Raw genomic sequence first — 13,499 nt, 5'->3', positions numbered from 1 at the left:
CCCCACATTTTCAAAATAGCATGTTTGCTCCCTGTGGTTTAACAAATTGTTACTCGAATAGTCCCTGGATTGGATGACAGTAAGTTTGCTCAGTTAAAGAAGTGTGAAATGTCTTAACTACCCTTTATACATATATTAAAAAACCACAAATTAATTGATAAATAGTGTGGGGCCCAACCCCTTCTTCTTCTTCACCCAAACAAACACCTGCAAACCCACCGTCGCCAATCGCCACCGTCTCCCTCCCTTCCCACTACCCAACCCCTCATTCTCCACACCAACGCTTACTTCCACCTCCACCTCCACCTCCACCAACACTTGCAACCACTACCCACTTCTGCCTCCACCCAAACCCACACTTGCAACTGAAAATCATACTGGTCTGGTTAGGAGATATACAGAATCATAAAACTCATATTCGATTTCACAGAAATTCATCTATTATTGCAATAGGCAATTGCTCTGAATATACAGAATCTAACGAATGTGATTCCGTATTATCAACTAGTTCACCACAAAACTTATACACAATGTTAAAACTCGATGTCAATACATAACAAAACTAGGTCATCTGTATAAACGAGATATCATAATTTCAATTTCAGATATGAAAACTGTTGGTGCACTTGTGTCTGTACTTTGTCTGTATTCGGTCTGTATGTAAACGATGTCCTTGTCAGTCCTGTAAGTTGACAAAGTCAACCGTCCTCCTGGTTTGACTTAGTCAACAGTTGAAAGATGTTTGTTTGTATCGAAGGATAGCCTCGAAGGATACTGTTGATCCTTCGAGGTGCTCGAAAGATATGCTTCGAATATTAGACCTCGAAGGATCATCCTTCGAGGTCCATGCTCATCTTTCGAACATGTTGTCATCGATAGATGATCCTTCGGACCATCTATCGGATCCTTCGGACAGGACCTGCTGTGTATGGGTATATATACTCATGCAGTGTGTTAGTGTTAGACAGATGCACACAGACAATAGATAGAGAGCTTGAGAGCATTCTGCTGGAAACACACACACACACTTGAGAGTTTACATCTTTGGTTTTGTAAACATTGTGCTTGTAACCGTTACCTTCATACGTATTAATACAGTGGTGTTAATCGGTGAAATCTTGTGTGTCTGTTTCTCTACTTGCTTCATCTCGGTTTGCCTACTAGCTTGGATTCCGCACTTGCTAGTGGGTTAGTATAACAAGGTTTAGGTTGTTCTCGATCCTCCGAGAAAAGGGACCTACAAGTGGTATCAGAGCTTGGCTCTTTACCTTGTTTAAAACCGGGTTTTTTACAAGTTTTGGTGTGTTGAAACACTTGGTTTTGCACCTGTTTTTACTTGGTTTCTTGCATTTTCTTTGAGTAAAAACGTGTCTAAACTAACCGGGAGTGTTTAAAGTTGGGTTGGGTAACTTGGAAATTGGTTTTTAAGAAACTTTGTGTTTTCCGGCCAATTTCCGATGTGTTTCCGGTGACCAGACTTGGTGGATAAGGTTTGCCATTTTTGGGCATTGTTTTTGAAAGTCAAAAAGTTGGTGAAGATCTGTGTGCAGAACATACCTTTCTGCCGAAAGTACTTCACCAACCCATCACCTTTTTCACCAACCTATCACATCAGATCAGTTTGTGTCAGAACCTCTCGAAAGATATCTTTCGACATCGAAAGACTATCCTTCGACATCTGTCGATCAAGGAAGGCTCGAAAGATTGTTATCCTTCGACCCATCCTTCGAAGTCTGAATCATATCCTTCGAGAAAGGAATCTAATCGAAAGACAAGTGTCCGAAAGATAGGGATTTAGCTCGAAAGATAAGGATCTTTCAAAGGAGAATCCTTCGAGCTCTTGAATCTTTCGAAATCATTGTTCGAGACTCAACAGTAATCTTTCGAGTACTGTTGATCCTTCGAACAATAGTTGATCTTTCGATTGTGGTCAGTTTGTTGTTAACAAGTTTCTGTGATTTCAGATCCTTCGACCAGGGTCCTTCGACTGGGTGTGATCTTTCGGGTGCTCATCATCTTTCGTGACTTGGACATAGAATTTATTTTTCTTGTCAAAGATGAATCCGAGTTGGTGGGGAAATCCGACTCCAGACAGTGGAAAATACATGAATACCAGTCAATCTCCATCATGGGCCGAATCTCCGGTATCTACATCCTCACAAACAAATGCCACTCAAGCTGGTCAATGGGCGTTTGTTTCAAATCAAACTCCGAGTATTCAAAGTCTTCTACTAAGCGAAAGTGAAACCGGAAGTTTGAACAGGCCTCCAAAGTTGATGCATCTTAATGAATATCCGGGATGGGTTGATCGTTTCCATACATACATTCTTGGTCAAAATACAGAGTTGTGGTTGCGGTTCACTACGGAATTCGATCAATCTATCGAGGTTGCTGCTTCTTCGACAGCTACATTTGCCGATCTTCCTGATGATCAAAAGAAGACGTATGACTTAGAAAAGAAAGCATACGCTATTCTCACTCAAGCACTGAGCAAGGATATTTATCATCAGTTCGTCAGTTTCAAGACTACAAAGAAGCTGTGGGATGCATTGAAGACAAGAGGAGTAGGTAATGAAGCCACACGTCAACTACGACGAGATCTACTGAAGAAAGAATTCGATGGCTTCACATGTATGGATAAGGAGTCCTTGGGAGATATGACAAGCCGTTTCTATCACCTACTTACTGAGCTGACCAACTTTGAAGTCACAACGACTCCAACAGAGGTGGTAAAGAAGTTTGCCGATGCATTGCCTCCTCAATGGAATGACTTCCTGGAAATCTTGAAGTACAATGGAACGTTGAAAACTACAAATATCAACGATTTTGTGCAGCTTCTGGAGAACAAGGATCAGGAAGAAACGTTGAAGGCAAAGAGAGTTGCAGTGCCACAGAATCCAGAGATGTATTATGGCACCTCCACTTCTTCATCTGCAAAAGCCGGTTCACATGCTCCACTTCAAACGACGTTTGTCACTAGCACGGATATGTATGGCAATCCAGTGCAAGTTCCTGTAAAGCCGCCTCCAACCACAGATCTGTATGGAAATCCAATACAACCACCTCCTCCTCCTCCTGCTCAACAACCACAATATGCGTGTTATGGAGGAACATCATCTGCTGCAGGTCAACAATCAAAGCCAAATACAGTACAGCTTGACACTTCAAGTTTTTCTAAAATTAGTGTAGAAGTAGCTAAGGAACACATGGAGCTACTTAACACTGTAGTAAGCGCGTACTGTGGGTTGATAGAAGGTCATATTGGAAACATTAATCTGACACAAGAAGATTACAGGCAGATTGATAAGGAAGAGATGGACTTGATGGACATCAAGTGGGCCTTTGCGAGTGCTGTGAGAAGAGCAAAGGATTGGATGGAAAGTACTGGCAGAACCAGCTTGGAAAGTAAGCGAGACACCAAGTATGGGTTCGATAAGCAGGCTGTTAAATGCTTCAACTGTGGTGAACGGGGCCACTTTAAAAGGGAATGTACAAAGCCAGCACAGCACGGGAATCAAAATCCCTTCAGAAACCGAGGCAACCAGCAGAATCAGAACAGAAACACTGAGCGTTCATTGGTGCCTGCAAATAACCAAACCAACCGAGCACTTGCAGTTCAGGTGGATGAAGGTTGTGACTGGTCAATCCAGTTGGGTGGTGATGCTCCTGATGAAACAGCATGTTTTGCTCAAATTGTGAAAGAGTTAGTTCACACCAGTGGCAGAGAATCTTCTGCCAGTGGTGGTGAATCGTCTGAAGATGAAGACTCTTCTGGTTATAGCAGGAGTGCTGATGAAGAATCATCCAATTCTGGTGATGATTATGTGGGTGAGACATCGAATGCAGCAATCGATGCAGATATTGATGAACTCTTGGAGGAAGCTGCAGCAGAAACTCAAAGAAGATCTATTCTGGTGGATCAAGCTGCTTATACTTCTTCTTCTCTCCATTCAGCCTTTATGGCTAATGTCGACGGTTCATCAAGTCAGGTATGTGTCGATGAACCCACTGCTGTTAACTGTGATGAATGTGATAGATTGCATGTTAGATGTGCTGAAATGGAGAAAAGTATGTCTGAGTTGCAAAGCAAACATGATGCTTTACAAGCTAGTTTGTTTGACTTGCAAGACAAACATACTATTGTGAATGAGAATTTGAGTGACTTGCAAAGTAAGCATGACGCTTTGCAAGAGAAATATGATGTGACATTCATTCACAATCAGAAGTTGACTGTGGATCTCTCTAAATGCACAGAAGCCAACATGTTTTATGAAACCCATGAAAAAGAATTTAAGTCAGTAATTGAAACATTAAAGAAAGATAAAGCTGAACTGACTAAAATGGTTTCAAGAAAACAGACTGATATTAATTTGTATATATCTCGCCTTGAGATTATGCAAAAAGAGATGGCTTGTGTGAAAACCGAAAGTGATGCGATCCAACTCAAGCTAGACAGTTATTTGAGCTCTAGCTATGTGTTAGATCACATCATTGATGTTCAGAAGGAAAAGAGAGATGTCACATGCATAGGCTACAAGAAGTGTCCACCACCAGTGAGACATAATTATGATGCCATGCCTGATGAAGAGGACAGGGTATTCTTTGAACCTTCTGTGCCTCTGGATGTTAAGGAATTTGCTGCAGGACTCGGATATCCAAAGGAAGTATCCTCAGATTCAGTTGTGTCAGCAGATACATTTGTGAGTGCTGAACAGAATCAAGATCCTCCAGTTGTGATTGAGGATGCTGATTCGTCTGATGATGAATCTGACGATACTGTCCCAGCAAAGTCTGATGCGGTAGCCAAAAATGAGAACATACCTCTTGAGAATCACATTCTATGTGATCCCCCTGTACAACCCGCTAAGACTACTGCAACTGAGTCCTCATCTGCAGAAGAGCCGGAGAGTGTGAATTTGCTGTACACTCTAGTTGGTGATGATAAAATTTACTCAGACAAAGATTTTCCCATTAAGAATGTTAATCAATCCTTAATCTGCAAAGTCTTTGAGAATTCGACGAGTAAGTTCTTGGGAAAGGCAGGACCTAAAGTTACAGTTACACAGTGTCCTCCTATTCCAAAGGCTGAAATTCGAAAACAATTTGGTAACAAGAAATTACCAACAGTGCCAACACAGCAAAATCACACCAAACCCAAAGGTAAAACACCGGCTCAAGCTAACAAGAAGCCGAACCAAAAGAAGAAGAAGAATGTTAACTTTGTGAAATCGACGGGAACAGACAAAATTGAAAAGTTTGAAAATCAATCTAACTTAGATTTTGTCAAGAAAGCTATTGTTGAGAAAAGAAATGAACCAAGTAGTTCAAAACCTAGTACCTCGGGTTCACAAAGTTCAACATCATCGGATAGACGATCACATGATTCTTCGGGGTTTGTAGAACGAAGATCATGTTTTGAGTGTGGAACCATTGGGCACATTATTAGAAACTGCCCATATCTTCATAAGCAAAAAGGAAAGGTTGATGATCCCCGTGGCAAAACTGACCGTAAGCCAACTGTTTCCACAAAACAAGATCCCCGCCTTGTAAAAGAAAGGGAAAAGAAACAGAAAAGGCAACAGGTCAAGAAAATTGAAAAAGCAATTAAAACTGATGTGGTTCAAAAACAATCTGTTGCTGTAAAACCAGAAACTTCTACAATTTCAAACAATCAAAAAGTTAAAATTTTAAAGAAAGATACTGGTAAAACAAAACAGACATGGAAACCTAAATCGGTTACTGAATCAGGGGGACCATCACAATTCACCAACCATCAAAGACAAGAAGTGATTGTCATTGATGAAAATGGAAGACCCAAGACCACAATGGCTTGGGTCCCCATCTCCAACTAATTCATTTGAGTTCATGTGCAGGGTGCTTCAGGAGGAACTATCAGTAGTCACTGGATTGTTGATAGTGGGGCATCCAGGCACATGACAGGCGACATGAAGCTTCTCTACGACGTTAAATCTATTAGAGGAGGTTATGTTGCTTTTGCTGGAGATAAAGGTGGATATATAACGGGTGAAGGAATGATATCTAACGGGATTGTCAGCTTTGACAAGATCAATTTTGTGCAACAACTTGATCACAATCTTCTTAGTGTTTCTCAAATCTGTGACAAGAAATTTTCAGTACACTTTGACGCTAACGGATGTTATGTGCTGAAACCCGGCTTCAAAATTCCAAAAGAATGGATTCTCTTGTCGGCTCCAAGGATAAATGATTTGTACGTCCTTGACATGAGCCAAGCTATTACTACGTCTGCACAAGCAACTTGTTTCGTTTCCAAAGCCACAGAAAAAGACACTATCTCTTGGCACAGACGAATGGGTCACATTCACTTACGAAAAATGAATCATTTAGTTTCAAATGAATTGGTGAATGGTGTTCCCCTCAAAAATTTCCATCTTCAAGACGTCTGTGTTTCGTGCCAGAAAGGAAAGCAAACAAAGAAGAAGCACCCTACAAAGAAGATCAACACAGTGGCAGTTCCTCTTGAGCGTTTGCACATGGATTTGTTTGGTCCTGTCAAGCACAAGAGTATTCGGGGTGATCAATACTGTCTCGTGGTTACTGATGATTATTCACGATTTTCTTGGGTTGCGTTCATGGCACACAAGAGTGAAACCTTTGGTATTATCAAAAACTTGATCATTCAGATTGAGAATTTGTATAAGTTGAAGGTTAGGCGGATACGTAGCGACAATGGTACTGAATTTAAGAATCATTCCATGGCGGAGTTCTGCACTTCAAAGGGTATTCTTCATGAGTTTAGTGCAGCCTATACTCCTCAACAGAATGGTGTCGCTGAACGTAAGAACTGCACATTGATCGAGACTGCTAGGACAATGTTGGTAGAGTCGCAGCTACCCATTCCATTCTGGACTGAAGCTGTGGCCTCTGCATGCTACACATTGAACAGAGTTCTTACAGTCAAAAGGCACAACAAGACCTGCTTTGAGCTTCTTCAAAAACGGAAACCAGATTTGTCTTATCTCGAACCGTTTGGAGCTCCATGCACAATCATCGATCCTAACGGAAAGTTTGGGGCAAGAGCAATTGATGGATACTTTCTTGGGTATGCCACCCCTAACTTACGAGTCTGGAATCTAGAGACTAAAAGGGTCGAGGAATGGTCTGAGGTCAGAGTACAAAGGCACACCTTGCCAGTCAAAAATCCGGGTCAACCTTGGATGTTTGAGTACGATGACTTTTTCAATTCGATCAATGTTGAAGCCGTTGAAGAAAATGCTGCGGCTAGGATGTTTTTCGAGAGTGACAATGCAACAGTGTCACCGGTGGTTCGTCCAATTCTTGTTAATCAAGAACCATCTTCTTCGGTGAACAACAATACTCTCAACAATGAGGATTTTCATGATGCAAACGAATTGAACGAATCTTCAGAGGATGATGAATTTCTAGATGCAGATCAAGAAGCTCCTACAACAGCAGTTCATGGTACTTCAGAGGGTACTCCTCCAGTGGATACACATAGAACAGCTGAGACTACTGCATCATCCTCTTCGTCAATTCCGGGTCTTGAATTGGTTGTTGATCTTAATCTTAACAACCTGGGTATAAATGTTCCAGTTCCAGATAATCCAGAAACAAGGATTCATAATACCCATCCTCAACAAAACATCATTGGAAATGTGCAAAGTGGCGTACAAACAAGAAACATGTTGCGAAACAACAACAATGCAGGCTTGTATGCAGCTATTCGAGAATCTGGGCAACAAAACGACTGGTCCTTCGCGAGTTATGTCTCACAAGAAGAACCAAGAACGTGGAAAGAAGCCTTGAAAGATAATGCTTGGGTTGAAGCAATGCAGGAAGAACTGCAACAATTCCAGAAGCTGGGTGTCTGGAAACTAGTAGAGAAACCTGCTGAATATAAGAAGATTGGTACCCGTTGGGTGTTCAAATGCAAAAAGGATGACCGCGGAGTTGTTATCCGAAACAAAGCTCGCTTAGTCGTTCAAGGTTTTCGTCAGATTGAAGGGATCGACTACAACGAAGTCTATGCACCAGTGGCACGTCTCGAAGCAATTCGAATCTTTCTAGCCTATGCGTCCTTCAAAGGATTCAAGGTTTATCAGATGGACGTGAAAAGTGCATTCTTACATGGTGTGGTTGAAGAAGAGGTGTACGTCGAACAGCCTCCAGGTTTTGAAGATCCTATCCATCCCGATCGGGTTTGGTTGCTCAACAAAGCTCTTTATGGTCTTCATCAAGCACCACGAGCTTGGTATGCAACCTTATCACACTATCTGCTGGAGAACGGTTTTCGAAGAGGTCTTATCGACTGTACTCTTTTCATCAAGGAACAAGATGGAGATCTTCTTCTGGTACAGGTATACGTTGATGACATTATCTTTGGTTCTACTAATGATGTTTTGTGTAGGGAATTCGAGCGCATTATGCAGGATAAATTCGAGATGAGTGCTATGGGGGAAATGACTTTCTTCTTGGGCCTACAAGTGCAACAAACGGAGTCTGGGATATTCATCCATCAGACTAAATATGTTGGTGACATCTTGAGCCGGTTCCAGATGTCTGATGCAACGCCCATTGGTACCCCATTGCCAACTAATCACGGAATTACTCCAGACTTGAAGGGAGAAGCTGTTAGCCCTTCAATCTATCGCGCTATGATCGGATCTCTTATGTACCTCACAGCATCAAGGCCAGACATAATGTACCCGACGTGCATGCTTGCCAGATATCAAGTTAATCCGAAGGCCTCACATCTTGCTGCTGTTAAAAGGATTTTTCGTTATTTGAAGGCGTACCCTGACACCGGTCTGTGGTACCCTAGGGATAATAACTTTGAATTGGTCGCATTCAGTGATTCTGATTTTGGCGGATGTAAAATCGACGGCAAATCCACAACGGCTGGATGTCAGTTTTTAGGAAATCGCCTAGTCACATGGCAGTGCAAGAAGCAGACGTGTGTAGCTACATCAACATGCGAAGCTGAATACATTGCTGCCTCAAGTTGTTGCTCCCAAGTTCTTTGGATCCAACAACAAATGCGGGACTACGGTTTTGAATTCCTAACTACTCCTATTTACGTTGATAATTCTGCTGCTTTAGATATCACTAGAAATCCTGTGCAGCATTCAAAGACCAAACACATCGAAATCAAATATCACTTCATACGTGATTGCTTTGAGAAAAGGCTAATCGATGTTGTTAAGGTCCACACCGATGACCAACGTGCCGACTTATTTACCAAAGCATTTGACAAATCAAGATTTGACTTTTTATTATTGGTAAACGGCATTAAGGTCAAGCAAGAGTAAAACCAACATCGGAAAATCATTTTTGTAAATATCTTTGTGTGTTTTTAAATTTATCTTAGTTTATTGATTTTAGGGGGAGTAAATCCAAAAAATCTGAAAATCCAAAAACATCGAAAAATTTCAAAAACACAAAAACAATAGAAAAACAAAAATGAGTTTCCTGGCGAGCAAAAGAGAAAATGATAGTACATCAGTGGTCTATTCAAACCTCTTTAAACCTTAAATGCAAAACGATAAGCAGCTCTATATAAGATGTATCGGTAGGCTCACAATCATTTTAAAGTGTGCAGGGTGATATAAATCTTAATCGACTGAAGATCAGGTGGGAACCATTCATTGGCATATGGTCTTAGTACCGAAATTTCGTTTGATAGATTGCCGAGGTTCTGAGATATTCGGTCTTTATGCTGCTTATCATCTGGGTATCATGGTTGTATCTTTTACCGAAAAATAACGGGGACGCAAGTCTAGATCTTCCATGATACTATACATACGTGTACATATTTACATACTGCATTCGACCTCAATAAGTGATAAACAATCACATGTCCAAATCAAATAAGTGATAAAAATATCACATTTATCCGGGTGTCAAGTTCGTCTCTCTGCTGTACGGAAGTACTGACCTGTTCACGGACTTGCACCTGTGCCCTCATGCATATGAAAATCAAGTTCCTCATCAATAAGTGATTATATCACATAGGGCTTGTTTTCAATTCAAAATAAGTGAGTATCTCACAATTTATACGGTCAAACAGATGATAATCGGTATACTCACCGGTAAGATGAACCCTCGTGCATACCTTGATACGGGAATGTGTCGTGATGTGGATGAACACCGGTCGGTAAGTATAAATCATACCTTAACGTATCCCCTCGCCATGATTACATCTGATAAGTTGAGCTTAAGTGGACAACAATACCGATAATTGTTATAGGATGCTTATCTTAATGTTAACTAACTGAACAACAAGAGTGTTTTGGCATGACCGTACACTGATATGATTCTCTTACCCTCGAAACTCACAAAAAGAATGTCTGTATATATTTGTGTACTGTTTAACTTTTATTATTTTTAAACAGTTTCATCGTTTGGTGCATATCAGCACGACATTAGCGGTGATGTCGTTTGATAACACTCAAAGGATTTTAAATTGTTGTCTTTTAATTTCAAAAATACCAAAAAGATTTTAGGTGTCTTTTGATATAAACTTTATAAAAGCCAAAAAGATTTTATTTCTGTTTTATTTTCGATCGTACGATGTTGGAGCTCGAGTCTTCGTTACCTGACACCTGAACGAAAACCGAATTGACTAAATCTTCATAAACGGTCGAAATTTGCAAGTTTTGAAAGTTAAACTAAAATTGACAAATTTATTAAACTTTCAAACTGTCGGACGGTGTTTGATTGTGACATGGTCATTCGTGTGTCATTTGTTTATACTATGTTCCAAGCAGTTGTTCTCATTATGCGTTTAGATTTCTTGCATGTGCAGATCCTAAAGGCTAGGAGAACATGGTCGATGACAAGCTTCGGGATGAAGACACGACGAGAAGGCGATCAAAAGATGAAGATGATCGAGTAATCGCTGACCATCATCAACACCACAAGGATCTCACTTCATAAAGTTAAAGTATTTCACGAGCATAACTCAAGGGGGAGCTTATGTTAAGGGGGAGTTTGTCAACACACTTCCTACATGATTCGGGTAGTTTGTTGATACACTCTCTGCTTTCAAGACGTGAAGACTTTGAAGATCCTCCGACTTTGAAGACTTGAAAGGACATCAGAGTTTTGAGAACTCGAAGACCCAAGACCGTCGAAGTTCGAGACGAGTCTACAACTATAGAAGATAAAGACAAAGCTACAGCCAAGGGGGAGTTTGTTGGTGCACTTGTGTCTGTACTTTGTCTGTATTCGGTCTGTATGTAAACGATGTCCTTGTCAGTCCTGTAAGTTGACAAAGTCAACCGTCCTCCTGGTTTGACTTAGTCAACAGTTGAAAGATGTTTGTCTGTATCGAAGGATAGCCTCGAAGGATACTGTTGATCCTTCGAGGTGCTCGAAAGATATGCTTCGAATATTAGACCTCGAAGGATCATCCTTCGAGGTCCATGCTCATCTTTCGAACATGTTGTCATCGATAGATGATCCTTCGGACCATCTATCGGATCCTTCGGACAGGACCTGCTGTGTATGGGTATATATACTCATGCAGTGTGTTAGTGTTAGACAGATGCACACAGACAATAGATAGAGAGCTTGAGAGCATTCTGCTGGAAACACACACACACACTTGAGAGTTTACATCTTTGGTTTTGTAAACATTGTGCTTGTAACCGTTACCTTCATACGTATTAATACAGTGGTGTTAATCGGTGAAATCTTGTGTGTCTGTTTCTCTACTTGCTTCATCTCGGTTTGCCTACTAGCTTGGATTCCGCACTTGCTAGTGGGTTAGTATAACAAGGTTTAGGTTGTTCTCGATCCTCCGAGAAAAGGGACCTACAAAAACTCGAGCAGATTATTAGCAATAGGCAATTGCTTTACCAGAACTTTAGCGTGTGCCGGAATAGTAAGGCCACCGGAAGTTGAAATACAGATAGTAGTCTCAACGGAATTGGCATAAACATGATCGGATTGATGATCCGGAGGTGAACCGGAGCTTCTACACATGTTGCCGGAAAATGTTGGTTGGCGGTAAAAAAAGGATGAAGGGGGAGTGCTTCGCCGGAGAAGAATGGGAGGGAGGGAGGGGGTGTTTTGGCCGGAGAAGAAAGGAACGGATGAGGGAGTGTCGACGGAGAAGAAGAGAGGAGGGGTGGGGATGGGGTTGGGGTTGTGGACCATGACGGTGGTGTGTGTGGAGGTTATGGTAGTGGTTTTTCGAAGGCGTAGTCATCGATCAACGAAGATAAAGGGTGTGGATGTGGTGGGGGTGAGGGTGGTGTGTTGGTTGATAAGGTGTATTCTAGTGGGCCATACCAGATATTAATATTTTTAGGTATTATATTTATTTTCAGAGGTATTTTATTCAGTTTGTATGGACTTAATTGATGAAACTAACTCTCATCCATTTTAGGGACCATCTGAGTAACAAGTGGAAAAACCACAGGGAGCAAACATGCTATTTTAAAAAAATAAGGACTAAATGTGAAAAAGTGGCAAACCATAGGGACCATCCGAGCAATTAACTCTTAATAAAATAGAGTCACTTTGTACGAGCAGTTCACTGTGCAATCAGGTTTAGTCATAACGGGTTTGGGAAGGAACAAGGTTTAATAGATAAAGTGAGAGATATACAACTGGCCATATGGATTAGTGTTAGATAATAAATCATTTCATGTTTGTATTGACTGGTTGTTTATTATAGAGGTGCCCAAGGTGTAATTTGTATCTTTGTATATAGGCTCTTATATCATTCCATTATCATTAGAAAAAAAGATCCTTCACATTCTAAACTTGGTATCAGCCATACCATTTTAATGGTTGAGTTCTCTATCCTTCATCTTCCTATCCTTTTCATTCATCTTCTTGTCTAATCATATTCTCTTTTATTTCCAAACTCCCTCCTCCCTAACCTTTCTGTTCTACGAGTCTCATCTATGGTTGCATCATCATCTACAATCAACCTACCCCTCACCGGATTAGCACCCATGCTTGCCATAAAATTATCATCATCGAACTTCATCTACTACTGGCACACCCAGAGGCTCCCGATATTATCTCAACAACGCCTTCTCTATCACGTTGATGGCTCTCAAACCGCACCTCCCCCATTACTCAAAAATAATGACAAAGATGTTGATAATCTTGATTTTATTACTTGGGTTCAAAACGAACAGACAGTAATTATTCTCAATGCCTCGCTAACCAAAGAAGCTCTCTCGGTTACGGTTGGCTTATCGACTGCCCGCGATATTTAGGTTGCCCTCGAAGCATGCTTCTGTAATACATCAGTGGAACGTGTTCAAAATCTAAGGGATAACCTTCGTGCTTTAAAGAAATGAGACTAGACGGTTGTTGAATACGAGTGTGCCTTTAAGGTAATATGTGATAAACTTCATGCGATAGGTCACCCTGTCGACTCAATGGACCAAGTCCACTGGTTCTTGTATGGTCTTGGACTCGCTTTTGAAAATTTCTCAATTAATGTTCGATCGATGCGTTCAATTCCCAGCTTTATTGAT

Source organism: Helianthus annuus, chromosome 9, assembly GCF_002127325.2.
Source record: "Helianthus annuus cultivar XRQ/B chromosome 9, HanXRQr2.0-SUNRISE, whole genome shotgun sequence".
NCBI lineage: Eukaryota > Viridiplantae > Streptophyta > Magnoliopsida > Asterales > Asteraceae > Helianthus > Helianthus annuus.
The sequence above is the reverse complement of the archived record's forward strand: the minus strand, read 5'-3'. Positions refer to the sequence as shown.